This window comes from Hylobates moloch, unplaced genomic scaffold (genome assembly GCF_009828535.3).
Source record: "Hylobates moloch isolate HMO894 unplaced genomic scaffold, HMol_V3 SCAFFOLD_19, whole genome shotgun sequence".
NCBI classification, from domain to species: Eukaryota; Metazoa; Chordata; class Mammalia; order Primates; family Hylobatidae; genus Hylobates; species Hylobates moloch.
Window position 1 is genome coordinate 14,278,233 of NW_026652294.1, and position 16,759 is coordinate 14,294,991.

Consider the following 16,759-nt stretch of genomic DNA (forward strand, 5'->3'; position numbering starts at 1 on the left):
CATGCCTGTAGTCATGTGCTACTCGGGAGGCTGAGGTGGGAGGATGGCTTAAGCGCAGGAGGCAGAGGTTGCAGTGAGCCGAGATGGCGCCACTGCACTCCAGCCTAGGCAACAGAGCCAGACCCTATCTAAAAACAAGAACAACAACAACACACACACACACACACACACACACACACACACACACACACACCCCGATGCTCAAAGTGGGTATTATATTTCTCACTTTACATATGAGGAACAAAGGCCCAGAGAGGACAGTTGAGCTGCCCAGGGTCACACAGGGCTGGAGAGGAGAGAAAAGGCTCTTTCCTGGGGCCTCCAAACCTCTCCCTGCCTGGAGCTCCTCTGCTTGCCTCTCCCCACCTCCTCCCAGTCCAGTCTCCTTGCAGGATGAGCAGCTGCCCCAGGGTGCGGCCCAGGCCCGGCAAGGTAACCCTCCTTGCCCCAGAGTCCCCATCCCATCTTCAAGTTTGTGCCCAGGGACTTGGCATCAGGAGACTGATTCTGTGACAGTAGATGCTTTGGATCTACAGACATCCCTGTCTCCATTTTCCCCTCCTTCCTGCCCTTTCCTCCTCTCCCTGCACCCCACACTCCCAGGATGGCTACCAGGTCAGGCCTGTGGCCAGGCAGGTCATTTGTCTCACCCTCATCCTCCCACTTTCAATCCATGGAAAAGGTGAAAAAGACCAGGCACACATCTCTTGCCCACAGGGCACTCAGGCTGCTTGAGTCTGCCCTGCATCCACGCACTGAGCATTCATGTGATGGAACATCAGTCCTGGCTGTCTGCCTGTGAGGACACAGCAGGGTAACCAGGGAGAGGCGTGGAACAGGACGTGCGTTCTGGAGGTCTGCACAGTCGGAGAGAGCCGTGAGAAAGGATGGCCACATTTATTGAGTGCCTACCATGATCTGTGTATTTCTTGTGCATCCACCTCACTTAATCTACCCCTTGGGAATGGAGGACGGTAGGGTCCTCAATTTACAGACAGATTAAATAAAAACTTGTTCAAGGTCAAGTAGCTCCTAGGTGCTTTTGAGCCTAGTAAGCCTGAATCCTCATCCCACTAAGCAAGAACCATACTTGTGCCCAGCCGAGGGGCTGGTACGTGGTGAGTGCCTAGTGCTGGTTGAATGAATGAGTGGGTGATAAATGACTTCTGCTGGGGTCATCAGGAGGCCTTCTCAAGGAAGTGGCACTGAGGCTGGGCTTGGGGAGCAGCAGGAATTCTCTGGGCAAAAAAGGTGGAAGGGCATTTTAGTGAGGAGGAACAGTGCGTGCAGGCAGAGAGGTGTGGAGACCTGTGGCGTGTTCTGGAATCTGTGGAATCAGGGTGTGTCTGTGGATTTATGGGATGTGGGATGCCAGATAAGGTGGGGCCTGACTATACCACACTGAGGAGTTGGGACTGGATCCTTTTGAGTAGGGAGAGCCCACGAGGAAGGGAAACAGTTGTGGTGATTTGTGTGTTGCTGTTCTTATGCTGACATCCTCGAGGCTCAGGAGAGCCAGAGGGGATTTCAGATTTCATCAGTTCTCCACCTGGCTTTGGGGTGCCTCGGTCTCTCCCTCTCTGTAATGGGGCTAGTCAGTGATGGCCAGACTCCCAGGGAAGTTCTGCTGGCTAACTGCAGGTGTTCTCTCATCCTACCACCCTGGAAGAAGGAGCACTTTCCCACCTGTCTCCTTGGAGGGCTAGAGTGACGTGGCAGGATGGTCAGGAAGTAGCTGGCTAGACAGGTGCTGTGGGTGCTGGGGGTTCCCTGACACCCCAGAGTGTGGGGCCCAGGCCTGACAGCTTGGGGTAATGGAGAACGACAGAGAACAAGAGAGGTTTGGCCTGGCTTTGTCATCTCTGGGTGACCTTGGCCGAGTTTCTGACCCTCTCTGGTACCCAGTCTCGCCATCTGTAAAATGGGGCAATGGTGACTGAGTGATCGTGAGGGTCCCTCCAATAGGGCCCCCTCGGACTCCCGGAGTGAGGTGCTTCGGGTCCTTAACCGGCGGTACTTTGGAAGAGTACGAAGACCGCCAAGGAGAGGGGCCGGACTCCGTGGGACCCCAGAGGGACCAGCTCCCACCCACCCCCTTCCCGGCTCGGAGGAACCCTCTCCACCTGCCCCCTGGGGGGGGCACAAAACCCGGGAGCGGATCCAGGAACGGGTTCTGGGAGGAGCGCTCCTGGGGCGAGGAGGAAAACCCGGGCAGGATCCAGGGCAGGAGCGGGGCCAGCAGCCCCCCGCCCTAGCCTCTGCTCCGCGCCGCGGGCCCCGCCGGAGGGGGCTTGAGGCCGGGTTAGGCCGAGGCGCGGGCAGGGCGGGGTCCCGCGGGCAGCCGGGCCTCCCGGGCTGGGGGGCGCGCGGCCTCCGCAGTGGGGCGCGGGTCACGTGTGAGGAGGGGCGAAAGTCTCGCAAAGCGGGGCGGCGTGCCGCGAGTTGGGAGTTCTCGGCGCGCCGCGGGCGGCGGGAGCTCGGGCTCCCGGGCGAGCCGGGGACGCGGCCGAGGCGGGGGCCGGGGTCCGAGACAGAGGGGGCCGCACGGAGAGTGGGAGGGGGAGAAACGGAGAAGGACAGAGGCCGCGAGGGAGACGGACAGAGACGCGCAGGGGAGAGAGGCAGCGCGGGCAGAGGGAGGCGGGGGGAGGCCGGCGGGGGACCGCGACGGAGACGGAGACCCCGCGGGCAGAGGGCGAGCGGGGCCGCAGGAGGCAGGGAGGCCGGGAGAGGGACGGGGACGCGAGCGCGGGGGAGACCCCGGCGGCGGGAGAGAGACGCGAGAGCGGTCGGGGAGGTGGCGGCAGAGCCCGGCCGGCGGGGGCGGGGAGGGCGACCCCAGGCCGGGAGGCCGAGGGGTCGCGGGGCCGGGAGCGGAGCGCAGGGCCGGGGGCAGAGCGCGCGAGCAGGAGCGGGTGACAGCGAGGGAGCCGGGCGCAGCGGGGTACGGCGGCGGGGAGGGCGCCTGCAGCGGGGGGGGGGGGCGCGGGCGGCGGGGCGCCCCGGGCCCCCGGACCCCCGCGCTCTGAGCCCGGCCGGGCCCGACGATGCTGACGCCGAGGCGGCGCCGAGGGCGCGGCGCGGGGCAGCGCTGAAAGTTGGGCGGCCCGCGGGGAGCGGCGCGGGACGGCCGGGACGCGCGGAGACCCCAAGACCCACGCGCAGACCGAGCGGCAGCCGGGGAGGGGAGCGCGGGCCGGCCGGCCGAGTTCGCGGGCAAGGGGCGCCGGGACTCCCCTCTCCGCGCCCGGGACGCCGCCCGCCGGATCGCGCCGTGGGATGTAGCGCCCGCTCGCCGCCTCCCGGACTCTCGTCGGACCCTCCGCCCAGCGGTAAGCCGCGCTCGCCCACCCCGGGCTCTGTCCGTCAGTTTGTCCCGCCGCGAGAGTGTCTGTGTGTCCCGGGCCCGCCGCTCCGGCCCCGCCCGCTCCGCACCTGATCCGGAGCCGGGTCCCGGCTGCCCGGCGCCGCGCGCGCGGTCCCGTGACGCCCCGTCCGTCTGTCCGTCTAGGAGCGTCGCGGTCTGAGTTGTGGCCTGGAAAGGGGGAAAGAGGTGGGTGGAAGGGGTCTTGACCTCCTGCCCCGGCCATGACCTTTCCCTGCCTCCACCCACCCCAGTTGTCATGCCGGGGAGCTTCAAGGCAGGTGACTTGTGGCAAGGTGGGGGATGCCGCCTTTCTGCCTCCCCAGCTGCATCCTCCTTGCAAATGGCCCTGTGATCTGAAGAACGAAATCCCACTTCTCCTGTTTTGAGCACCTACTTTGCGCCACACGACCCCAGGGCGCAGGGGCAGGGATTGGTAGAGGAGGCACTGCACATTCACAGTGATAGAAACTGAGGCTGGGGAGGGAGGCAGAGGCTGCTTTTTCCTCCGCGTGTAGGGAGCACCCCAAGGCAAGAGAGGTCTCAATGAGCCTCCCGCAGGGAGAACTTCCCCTGCAACCTGCCAAATGTCCCCCCACCAGTGTCAGCCTCCCTGCCCCCTACCCACGCTTCTGCCCCCAATGTCCCCGCTTCAGGATGGACAGGATGCAGGGAGTTGGAGGTGGCAAGCTGGGTGGGGTGGAGCGGAGGGCTAGAGGCAGGGCAGCCTGGCCAGCTGACAGAGCAGAGCCTCAAGAGCAGTAGAATGTTCAGCAGCAGGTTTGGGGGAAGTGGGGAACTCAGGGAGGGAGGCCCAGAGAAGGGCTGGAGCCGAGTGTGTGTGTGTGTGTGTGTGTGTGTGTGTGTGTGCTCCGCCACATCCAGTCCCATGACCTCCATGGCTTCAGGCCTTTTGGGAGCAGTTAGCAGGACTTTAGGGGCCCAAGAGCCTTGCTGTGGCCCTGGCTTGGCCTGTGATGAGGGGAGCAAAAGGTGGACCAGGGCAGCTGGGGTAAGAGATGGGTGCAGCATGGTGGGAACAGAGACTGTTGGCCACTGAGCTGACCCATATCCCAGCGAGTTGGAAGGGCTGAGCCTAGAACATTCCACTCCATTCTCATTGGGAGGAGGGACTCTTTCTGGGGTTTTCCACACTGGGCAGTGGGTTTCATATGTCCTCCATTCAGCCTCCCAGAAATTAGCTCAGCTGGCTGGGAGAGCAGCCCCCTGGGCTGGTCACTCTCCTCCCAACCGTCAGCTTCCACGTCTGTGTCATGGGGACGTCACTCCCTGCCCCAGTGACCTCCAAGGCGGGCCCTGGGCTCAGCGAGCAGAGGGCTGTTCACAGGCTGGGGAAAGCGCTGGGGAGATGGGAGTAAAGACTCACTTTACCTTAAGAGAGATGAACAGCTAGTGGGTGGAGGTGGGCATGGGGCAGTGGGAATATGGCGGAAATAGCTGACCAAGGAGGAGTGTCCAGGATTAGAGGGGGAATCTGGGGTACTATTCCTCATGGCCCTTTGGGTTATCCTTGAAAAGAAAGCTCTTCTCTCAGAAAATCCTCTGGAGTGGCTGTGACCAGGCAGAGCCGGTTGAGTTTCTGCTGGGTGACCTTGGGTGGGTGGCTTGACCTCTCTGAACCTCAGTTTCTTCAACTGGAGAATAGGGATGATGATACTGACTTCATCAGGGTGTTGAGCAGTTTCCAGACTGTGTCAGGTCTGTGAAAGCCGCGTGCGCCAGCCTGGAGCATAGTAGGTTCATAGACATTTGCGAAAGACAGTATGAAGTAGCTCTGGGAGATGCTGTGAGAAGATAGCTTAGCTTAGGATGAGAAGGAAGGGGAGGAGGAACAGTGTAGGCTTACAGGGCGGGCTGGTTCTTAATGTGGATCTGGGGGAGGCGGGGGCGCGTGCTAAGGGGGGTGTGAGGAGGAGGGGGCCCCTCTGCGGGGACCACTGAGTCACGAGGACATGTAAGCGACATGACAACCAGCAACATGGTAACCAGGAAACTAGCGGCGGTGGGAAACAGAGCTAGAGCAGTGTGGGGTGGGGGTGGCGGGTAGGCTTGGCAGCGCCGGGCTCAAGGGGTCCAGGGAGCAGCCAGGCTGGCCCCTAAGAGTGAGGAGGGGAGGCCCCAGGGCCAGGCTACCTGGGGAAGAGATGGGGGCCCTGAGGGGAGGGAGGGGAGGCGCTTCAGGGCTGTAGGGCAGGGGGCTCCTCTTGCACCACCCCAGGCTCCTCTCTGCTCCTCCACATCTCCACTTTTCATGCCTCTCCCCCTAGGATGCCAAATTTGGCTCACGCAATCTGTCGTCTCTCTTCTGAGATTGGCACCGGGACGAAAGCCGAGTGCATTACATCACCACCGCCGCCGCTCCCCCTGCACGAGGAGAGCAGGAGGGGAGGGCCAGAGGGCCGGGGGCAAGTGGCCAGCCCTCAACTTTCTTTCCTGTCTTCCTGCTCACTCTTCCCATCTCAGTCCTAGATGCTGGGGGGCTTCTGGGGGCAGCAGCTAGAGGCAGGACGTGGGTTCCAGTCTTGGGGAGATCCCAGGACCAGGGCAGAAAGTCAGGTCATGTTGCCAGCCCCCTGTCTGGGTAGAGCCTGGGGGCAGGGAGGCTTGGTTCAGGACCCTGGTCTGTCAGTGCCTTGCTGTGTGACCTTGGGCAGCCCCTTGCCTCATGCGGAGTCCACATCTGTATAGAGAACGGCTGGCCACTTAAGATCTTGGTGATTCTCCTGAAAGAAGGTGCCCTTAAGTTCTGTGGCTCCCCTGGGCCCAGAGGAGGGAGCCCTGGATTTCAAATCACCCTCTGTGACCTTGAGCAATTGGCTTCAATGCCTCATGCCTCCATCTCCCCACCTGTAAAATGGGGATGACAGACTCCTCAAAGGCAACAGCTATGAAGGCAGGAGACAGGGGTAGAGATAGGGCCTCTGACTCTGAAACTATAGACACTCAGGGGCCCGTGGATCCAGCATGCTGGGCAGGGGGTGGACAGGGTAGAGTGGGAGGGTGCCTGGATTCAGACAGAAGGTTTGGAGCTTAAATCACTGGTCTGATGCCTTCGTTTTACAAAAGTGGAAACTGAGGCCTGAGGGGGAAGTAGACCCATCAGGGTCACAGTGATGGTTTAGGGGTGGAGGAAGCAGAGCCAGGGCCATCATTTTACAAAAGTGGAAACTGAGGTGTAAGGGGGAAGTGGACCCACGAGGGTCACAGTGATGGTTTGGGGGTGGAGGAAGCAGGGCCAGGGTCTGAATCCAGAGCTCCTGGCTCCCAGCCCTACCTGGAAGCAGACAGACAGATGTCCCTGTGTAACACTGTGGCAAGCCCAGACAGGACCCAGGAGCTTTGAGGGCCCAGCTCTGAATTCAGCCACCTCCTTTCTCCCTCCCTTCTCTCCAGATCCCCTCACCCCTACTGTCCTTGGGCACTAATCCCCTCCCTCTATTGGTCTCTTTGAAGAACTCCTTTCAGTCTCATTTTAAAGCCAGTTGCAGGCAGTCCCAGGCAAGGACAGGTTGGATTTGGGGTTAAGCTGGAAGCTTATGCTCCATTCTAGAAAATTCCCAGAGCTGGAGGTGGAGCAAGATAGGGAGCAGCTGTGGATGTTTTGTGAGATAGTGAGCTCCTCAATCCTAGAGGTATTCAAGCAGAGCCAGATGAGCACCTGCCAGGTGACTCTCGCCTTACGGGTGAGGCCGAATAACATCCCCACTTCCAAAATCCTAGGAGTCTTTGGTGTTTCCCAAAGAGGAGCTGGGAAGCAGTGCCCATCGCTTCCCCGCTTCCCAGCGAGGAAACACATTTGCTCGCCAGGCACTGGGCTAGGAGCTTTTGCAAATTCCCATTTAATTCTCCATGGCAATGTTGATTTGATGTTCCCGTATTACAGATGGAAGAGCCACAGCTCAGAGAATCTATGTGATTTGTCCAAGGTCACACAGCAAGACAGCAGAGGAGCCTGGGTGTGAGTTCAGACTAGTCTGATTCTCGGGGGCTGTCTCTGGGGCTTCCCTGGGGAAAGAGTGGAAAACGTTCCTCCCCTGGGCTGGGGCTTGGCAGGAGATGGTCTAGACGCCCCAAAAGCGTGACGCCCCCACAGCGTGACACCCCCTCAGAGATCCTCTGGGGGCTCCATTCGGAAGACAGATACCACCATGCATCTTAGGGGAGAACTCATTTCATAGATGGGAAGACTGAGGCTCAGAGACAAGGAATGACCTGCCCGAAGGTGCCCAGAGAGTTAGATTAGGGCCAGGCTGCCTGTCTCCTGGACCAGGGCTCTGTCCCCTGTGCCAGTGAGTGAGGAGGGGCCTTTGGGCTGACGGTGGTGGCATGAGGTGTGAGGTCGGGGATACAGAGGGCTGAGAGAGGGCTGGCTTCAAGCTAGGGCTGCAGGAGGAAAGTTATCGGCTCAGGGCACAGGGAGAGGGGAGCGGAAGGGAAATGGCACACATGTTACAGAGCCCGGTGAGGTCAGTGGGACCTGGCTGGCAGGAGAGGGTCTTGGAGACAGCTTCCTTGGGTGGCTCTCTGTGTGACCTTAAGTCAGTCCCTCACCCTCTCCAAGTGATGTCCACCCATCCGTGTGAACCTGGGCTGAACGATCTATTTCCACAGAGTATCTGTGGTAGGGCTGCTGTCAAAAAGCGCTCCTCCCAACGATGGGAGGACTCTGGGTCCTGGGCAAGGGGCAGGCACAAATCCTGGGGGTTGGCGTAACCTTTAAGCCTCCTCTTTGGACTCAGCCCTCCTTGGGGTGTGGGGGATCGCCAGGCGCAGCCCTTCTTCTCCTTTTCATCTTTATTTTTCTCCTGTTCCCTCTTCCCCTCGCTACGTGGGCTGATCGCTGCTCAAACTTTTAATTCAGATGGTAATTGAAATAATAATATGGGCTGAGGCCCCTCTGCTTGTGACGCTGCAGCTGGTGGAGCTCGGCTATGAATAGACCTTGAGTCACACACGCGCGCTCCTGCAGGCGCGCACACGGGCGCTCACGGGGTGGTGGGTGGGGTGTAGCATGGGGAGGAGGGGTGGGCTCACACTCTGCCTTGCTCTGGTCTTGGCCCCCCACTCCCAAAGGTCTTGACCAATCCTGGCCCTGCGGCCCAACACGGGGTCCCTGTTGTGAACCTGGAAGACTTTGGACATAGATGATTCTCATTTACAGAAGGGGAAACTGAGGCTCAGCAAGTGGAAGTGCCTGGCTGGAAACGGGCTGGATTTGAATGGATGGGTTTCGCCTGATTCTAAGACCACTGTTGTCTGTTGGGACACACAGGGTGGGAAACCGTTGGGGGGGAGTGCTGGGGTGTGGCCCCTGCCCCTCCCTCTGCACCCTTTGTCGCACCTGCTCGCAGCCCCCTCTCAGCCTGCACATGCATGCTCAGGCACACACACAGGCACACGCGCATGCGCATGCATGAGGGCTGCTCAGATGGCTGGTGCAGTTACTTGGTGGCTGGGGTGAGAGCAGTGTTCTCAGGGTACTGCTGCAGGAGGGAAGCTGAGTGCCAGGCTCTGTGCTGGGCTTCATATTCATGATTTCACTTAATCCTCCACCACCCTGGGAGAACCATCACCCCACTTCTCAGATGAGAATACTGAGGCTCAGAGAGAAGCAAGGATTGGTTCCAGGCCCCTGGGTGGAAACAGCCACAGATGCTTTGTCCTACTGTGCACCCAGTGCCAGCCCCTCCAGGACGCTCATTGGCCACCTGAAGGGAGGTGGGTACATGTCTGCCACCCTAGGCCTCCCCTTTCCTTTCCTGCAACAGCTCAGCCACTCCTCCCTATGGCTGCTGGCCAGTCCCTGACCAGCCCTGGTGCCAACAGCTGGGACGTCTGGCCTTGGCAGGCAGGGGAGGGTGAGGTGCCCCAGAGAGACATTGGCAGGTCAAGAGGTCCTTAGGGGCTACCAGGAAAGGGGGTCCTTGGTGTTCCCGACCCCAGCAGGAGCTGTGGAGGGAGAAGTCAGTGTTGTCATGGTGACCCGTCAGCTGGGAGCTTTGGTCTAGGCCTGGGCAGGGCCAGTGGGGGGCCCCCAGCAGGGCAGAGGGGAGCTGGGGCATGGGAGGTACAGTTGGGCGGAGGAGCTCCCTGGGACTGGGATGGAGGAGAAGCCCCCACCAAGCTCGGCCCAGCAGCTCCTGTCTGCCCCTACATTGGCCTTCTCCCCATTACCTCTCCTGGGAGATGGAGAAACCGAGTCCGGAGACCACCAGGGTTTGCCCAGGGTCACACAGCAATGGTGGCAGAGCCTCTCAACCGGGAGCTACTCCTGACTCCTCTGTGTCCTGATGGCCCCCAGGGCTGCCGGCCCCTCCTCTCTCGCTGACACTCCCCAGAGCTGTGGGGTTTGGGGGAGGGGAGCAGGGTCTGGGTCTCTTTAAGCTCCCTCTCCCCAGAAAATCCGCAGATTGGAGCGAGGGGAAGGGCAGCAGTCCCTGGTCACAGCAGTAGGAAGGGTGGCCTAAGTCAGGGTCGTGGGATCGAATCTCAGCTCAGCCCCTCACTGGCTCCACATGACCTTGACTAGGCCACTGTCCATCTGGGGGCCTCTGTTTGCCCCTCTGTGTATCGGGGGCCACCCATAGGGATGGTGGGGCTTGCTCAGCCTTTTCCTGTTTTGCCTGTCCTGGGAGAAGCTCATGTGCCTGGGCTGCAGGAATGGGAGGGTTTTTTTTTTTTTTTTTTGAGACGGAGTCTTGCTCTGTCCCCCAGGCTGGAGTGCAGTGGCGCATCTCGGCTCACTGCAAGCTCCGCCTCCCGGGTTCACGCCATTCTCCTGCCTCAGCCTCCCGAGTAGCTGGGACTACAGGCGCCCGCCAATTTTTTTTTTTTTTTTTTAAAACTGACCTTGTCACCCAGGCGGGTCGAATGCGGATCTCACTGCAACTCTGCCTCCGGTTGTCTCCCAAGTAGCTGGGACTACAGGCATGCGCCACCACGCCCTGCTACTACTTTTTTCTTTTCTTTTCTTTTCTTTTCTTTTGAGACGGAGTCTCACACTGTGTCTCTCAGGCTGGAGTGCAGTGGTGCAATCTCGGCTCACTGCAACCTCCGCCTCCCAGATTCAAGTGATTCTTCCGCCTCAGCCTCCCGAGTAGCCGGGACTACAGGCGCGTGCCACCATGTCTGGCTAATTTTTGTATTTTTAGTAGAGACGAGGTTTCACCATGTTGGTCAGGCTGGTCTTGAACTCCTGACCTTGTAATCTGCCCTCCTCGGCCTCCCAAAGTGCTGGCATTACAGGGGTGAGCCACTGCACCCGGACGGGAGGGTTCTTTAGCTGGGCCACAGCAGGGGGTGCGTGTGCTATGGGGAGCTGACCCCATTTTACTGATGGGGAGATTCAGGCCTAGGGGAGGGGTGTGCCCATCTTCAAGTTGGTGGCAGAGTTGGCCCCTGGGACACCTCAGTGAAGCTTTCCCCACCCCTCTGCAGCTCCTCTCCCAGCCCCCACCCTAGACTCCCCCAGGAGCCTCCCCTCTCCACATAGGCCTGAGAAGCCCAGGACCCTTTGCCCTGTGAGTGTGAAGGTACCACTCAGCCTGGGAGACAAATGGGATGGGGTCCGTAATTAGGGGCTCCTTGGGGCCATACAGGGGAGGTGGTGGGCACAGGCTGGAGGGGCTCTGGCTGGGGGTGAAATGGAGCAGGCAGAGGGGCTTTGGGCATCCTTCAAACCTCGTGCCCATGGATACCGTTCTGCAGTTATCCTGACAAATGGGCCTCAAGTCCCTCCTCACTATTCCTCACGAGGAGCTCTCCACCTCCATCTCCGGGGAAGCCCACTCGTGTCAGAAGGCTCTGCTGATTGATCCCTGCCTCCCCCTTTCCTTCACCCTGCCCTCTGGGGCCGAGAGACCCAGCCTGCTCTCAGCAAGACAGGAGTGGCCTGCCTCCCACTCCCCTACCCCAAGGCTCCTCTGGCCTCAGTTGTCCCAGGTGAGGCCCATGACTGGGAAACAGAAGATCTGGGTTCACGTCCAGCTCCACCCCTGAGCAGCTGTGGAATCTGGGGCAGCTTTTTCACCTCTCTGAGCCTTCATCCCCTGCCCCATAAGGGTGGGTTTTTACCCGTTTCTTTTTTTTTTTTTTTTTTTTTTGAGATGGAGTCTCGCTCGGTTGCCCAAGTTGGAGTGCAGTGGCACGATCTCAGCTTACTGCAACCTCCACCTCCCGGTTCAAGCAATTCTCTGGCCTCAGCCTCCCAAGTAGCTAGGATTACAGGTGTGCACCACCATGCCTGGCTAATTTTTGTATTTTTAGTACAGACAGGGTTTCACTGTGTTGGCCAGGCTGGTCTCGAACTCCTGACCTCATGTGATCCATCCACCTCGGCCTCCCAAAGTGCTGGGATTATAGGTATGAGCCACCGTGCCTGGCCCTTTGCGTCTGTTTCTGAGGGTGACTGGGAAGATCCCGTGAGTCTGTGAGTGAATGAATGTATCATAGCTCATTGATATGAACTACTTTGTGGCCCAACCACTCAAGGGCACTGCTGGTCCTGATTTCCAGACCCCCATCACCAGCCACTGCCTTGTGGTACCACTTCTCTGGACAGCTGAGCCTCCCCCGGCCCTCCCTCCCCCAGACCCCCAGAACTGCTTTGGTGGGGCAGGGCTGGCTGAGTGCCAGCCCCGCCATGAGGCTGCAGATCCTGAGCCCACCTGACCTTGGAAAGGGCCTCTCTCTGGCTGGACTCCAAGTCTGCCCCCAACAGACATCAGGCAGTGGCTGGGCAGCAGAGAGAGAGAACTGGGTGGGGCAGAGAGAGGACCACTTGCCAGAGCTGTCCCGGGTCCCTGAGACAACAGGCTAAAGGACAGAGGAGAATGGCCAGCTAGCCCCGGGGGGGCCCCACTTAGCAGCTGCATGAGCAGCCCAGCAGAACTTACTCCTCACAGTCAAGTGGGCTGCCTGAGAAGGGGGTGAGCGCCCTGTCCTGGGAGATGTGTAAGCAACTGCTGAATGGCATCTGTTAGCAGGGCAGGAGGGGGCTCTAATACAAGACCAGGGGAAGAAATTGGACCCAGAACCCAAAGAGTCCCTGTTATTTGGGCTGCAGAGTGGCGGTCCTGTGAGCTGGGGGGTCTAACAGGCTTTTCCCAGTATTCCCCCATAACATCCAAAAATTCTCCCCATGGTTGTGTGTCACAAAGCCCGGAGTCCAAGCACCGCCTGTCACAGCTTCAAGACACACGCTGAATCCCGTTTCACAGCTCCTAACCCCCACTCAGGCCAGTGCTTTAAAATTGCACACAGGTCCTGCCCCGTTAGTGGGTTGGGAAATTGATTTAGTGAGTTGCACTACTTGTTTTCCGAAAATGAAATTAAAAAGAAAATTTCAAAATACTATGCATGTAGTGAGGGTAAATATTATTTTGTGACGCTCTTACTTCAGCTTTAAATATACAGCCGGGTGCAGTGGCTCATGCCTGTAATCCCAGCACGTTGGGAGGCCGAGGCGGGAGGATGGCAAGAGCCCAGGAGGTTGCAATTGAGCTGTGATCGCATCACTGCACTCCAGCCTGGGCATTGGAGCAAGACTCTATCTCTAAAAAATAAATATAAAGTAAGTTAAAGTAACAAACAGGATGTTTGCTTTTACTATGGATTTTGGTCAAAAAACTTGAAAGCTACTGTCCTGTATAGAAATCCAGGAGGCGCCCTGATAGAGGCTCTGACGCACAGGTTCCTATTTCCCTGGATGTTTGGTTCCTAAAGACATAAGTGCCACAACTTCCCAGGTGCTGCTGTCCTGCCCTCAGAAGTAGCCTCTTGTCCCTTGCTCAGTGGATTACCCAGGTCCAGGGCCCCACGCTCCCCCAGAGCCACCACCTCTCCCCAGGGCCTAGATCCCAGGCTGGGCCAAATTCCCTGCTTTCCGCTCAGCCCAGGCCCAGCTGTGCTCTGTCCTTGTGCTCTCCTGCTTGCCCTCATCTTCCTAGGACCTTCTCTTTATGCCCTTTCACACACACACATGCACACACACGCATGCACGCACACATGCGTGCATGGAGCTCAGCAAAGCCGGTTTGTGACTTACCTGCTTCCCTTCAGCATACAGTAGGTGCTCAATAAATGTTCACTCAATTATTTACAGAGCACCCTCCAAGGCAAGGCAGTGTGCTGTGTTGAGACACATCTGGCACCTGGCAGGAAGGCAGATCCTGTTCCAGCTCAGGGGACATTTAGGGTGATTAATGAATGAATGGATGGATGGGGGTCGGCTGGAGTTGGAGATTCTCTGGCCTGAGGAGCCAGTGGCGAGGTGGTCAGAAGTAAAGAGGGGCACGAAGCTCGTGGCCCCCCCATGGCAGGCATTCTGCCAGTGACAGTCCTTTGGGGCTGTGGCCCAGCATTGAGTCATGGGCAGGGGCTGACTGTTCCTCCTGCTGTCTCTGGTCCTTCTGAGGCCTCTGTCTGCCATGCCCTCTCCCACTAGGTCCTGTACACATGTCCCTGCCACCCATCTCTGGTTGAGGCCAGGACATCCCCCCCCCGCCGAGCCCCTGGCACCTGGGGGACACCTGGGAAGAGAAGCCCATGCTCTGTGGAGGGTGAGGCAGAGGCTTGAGCCCTCTGACATCCTGTCCTCTCTCCCCTCTGCTCATGGCCACTGTGCTGGTGTACAGTGACACAGAGGGTCTCCTGGTCACTGCTCAGAGGCCACCTCTGCTGGGAAGTTCTCCCTGACTACCGTGTCAAAAATAGCTTCTCCTTGGTCACAATGTGTCACATGGCCCAGTTAGACCCTTCCCGGGAATTGTGACGGGCTGGGTCATCTTGTTTGTCAGTCGTTAGATATTTATGAAACAGCTACTCTGTGCCAGGCTCTGGGAGTCGGGGTGAAGTAGGGAGGCAAGGTTCCTGCCCTTAATGATGTTGCAGATGAGACTGGTTTGACTGCTAAGGGCTGTCAGGAAGATCTGAGAGCTGGATGGGGAGGGAGGGCCTCGGGGCCTCTTGGAACAGGCAGCCTTTGAATCCAGACCTGAATGGTAGGAAGGCACAAGCGGTGGAGTCTTGGAGAAGAGAATTTCAACCAGAAAGAACAGCCAGTGCAAAGGCCCAGAGACAGGAATAAACTTGGTGCGTTAAAGGGACGGGAAGGAAGGTCTCTTCCCGTGGTTGGAGAGTGGAGGGGGTGCGGTCAGAGAGGGCAGGACCTCCCTGAGGCCAGGCGTTCATCCCGAGTGCCCTGGGGAGACCGAGAGATCTGAGCAGGGAGTGATGTGGAGATGGACTGCGGGAGGTGGGTGGAGGCTGTGGGAGGAGGTGGTGGGCGGAGACTGTGGGCTGCAATAGTGATGTGGCTCTTTGGGGTGGATGACTGGGTGAAGGGACGTGTCCGGGGCCCCGAGGTTCACCCGCTTTGGGCAAGCTCCCAAGCCCGCTGTGGGATGATGATAACAGCACCTGCCTTGCAGGTGTGGACCAGTCAGCGCATGGCCCTCAGTGAACACTAAGTGCGTGTTAGTTATTATCCCATTGTGACTGTGGTTGGGCTTAGGGAGGGCTGGAGGATGATGCCTAGGTGTCAGGCCTGAGCGACCTCTTGGGAGGAGTCACAGACTGAGATGGGGAAGGCAGAAGAGGGGAGGACGGGGGCATGGCTCGGGCTTGGCAGTGCCGGGTTCGCGATGCCTCTTCACTGTCCAGCAGACACAGGGAGCAGGAGCCAAGTGGGCTTGTAGCTGCCTGGGAGGGAGGCGCAGGCTAGGTGGTATTTTAAGCCACAGGACTGGATGAGATCACAGGGAGGACTGGGGAGAAGAGAAGGGAGGTGGGATGGCAGAGCTGGGCACTGCACGGTGTGGGTCATGGAGAGGCCAGGGGCAGGAGAGCGAGGGGCGACCTGGAGAAGGACCCTCAGGCCTGGAGGACTCAAGGAGGAAAACGAGGGCCAGTCCGGAGCCTCCATCAGAGCTGCTGAGAGGGAAGGGGGCACAGAGGAGCCCTGGAGGGGGCTGAGGGGAGATTAGGAGGCGAGGAAGAGTGGAGAGTAAGTCATGCTCTTAAAGAAGGGCTGCAGGCCGGGCACGGTGGCTCACGCCAACACTGTGAGAGGCTGAGGCAGGAGGATCACTTGAGCCCAGGAGTTTAACATCAGCCTGGGTAACATAGGGAGGCCCTGTCTCTACAAAAAATTTAAAAATTAGCCAGGGACGACGGCACACACCTGAAGTCCCAGCTGTTTGGGAGGCTGGGGTGGGAGGATCGCTTGAGCCTGGGAAGTCAAGGCTACAGTGAGCCGTGATAGTGCCACTGCACTCCAGCCTGGGTGACAGAGCGAGACCCTGCCTCAAAAAATAAAAAAAGAAAGAAAGTCTTCTGCACTTTACAGTTTACAAACCCCTGCCCACACTGTTCGCCTTGGCAGCATGCCTGTACACTAGGTGTTATTCCTTCCCATTTTACGGATGTGACTCAGAGAGGTTAAGAAATTTTCCCAAAGCCACGCAGCCCATAGGTGAAGTGTTCTCAGACTTTTGGGGTCACAGTCCTTTTTTTTTTTTTTTTTGACAGAATCTCGCTGTGTCACCCAGGCTGGAGTGCAGTGGTGCAACCTCAGCTCACTGCAAGCTCCGTCTCCCGGGTTCACACCATTCTCCTGCCTCAGCCTCCGGAGTAGCTGGGATTACAGGTGCCCACCACCACACCCAGCTAATTTTTTGAATTTTAATAGAGATGGGGTTTCACCATGTTAGCCAGGATGGTCTCGATTTCCTGACCTCGTGATCCACCCGCCTCGGCCTCCCAAAGTGCTGGGATTACAGGCGTGAGCCACCGCACCCGGCCACACAACCTTATGAATGCCTTCTCTGGAAAATATGCATGTGTACACATTAATTTTAAAACTTTTCATATGCATTTTCCCACAGGTAATACATTCATACGGTTCTAAAATTTAAAAAGACACAAACGGGAATACAGTGACAGTTCTTCCTCCCACCCTGTCCCCAGCCACCTGCTTTCCCTCCCCGGAGCAGCCAATGTCACCAGCTTCCTGGGTCTCCATCCACAGACAAGCAGAGACAAGCAAATATGTGTATCTATAAATTTCTTCTCTCTCCTTTTTTACACAAATGGTAGCTACTATACTCACCGCTCATCACTGTTGCCTTCTTTTGCTTAAAAATACATCTTGAAGACCTACATTGCTCCTCACAGAGCTCCCTCCTGGCTTTTTCTGTCTGTGTGCTGTGCCATTCGTGGATGGGCATTTGGGCCGCTTCCAAGCAGCGCTGCTGAAGGCAAGGCTGCTCATTCCCCACGTGTGAGTCTCGGGCTGGAGTCCCAGGAGGGCCCAGGAGGCGTCACAGGCGATACCACCCAGTGGCCTCCACTGGATAAGTGAGGGAGTGGGGCTCG

At 58.5% G+C, this 16,759-nt stretch overlaps 1 protein-coding gene across 1 annotated transcript in view; it reads left to right on the forward strand.

The window, feature by feature from the left end:
- The first annotated feature begins 2,840 nt into the window (after window positions 1-2,840).
- The window catches only part of KCNJ4 (potassium inwardly rectifying channel subfamily J member 4), a 29,538-nt gene continuing 15,619 nt past the window's right edge, over window positions 2,841-16,759 (forward strand). Inside the window, exon 1 of the mRNA XM_032139903.2 lies at window positions 2,841-3,332. The gene's annotated coding sequence lies outside the window, so the exon portion shown is untranslated. The remainder of the gene's footprint in view (window positions 3,333-16,759) is intronic.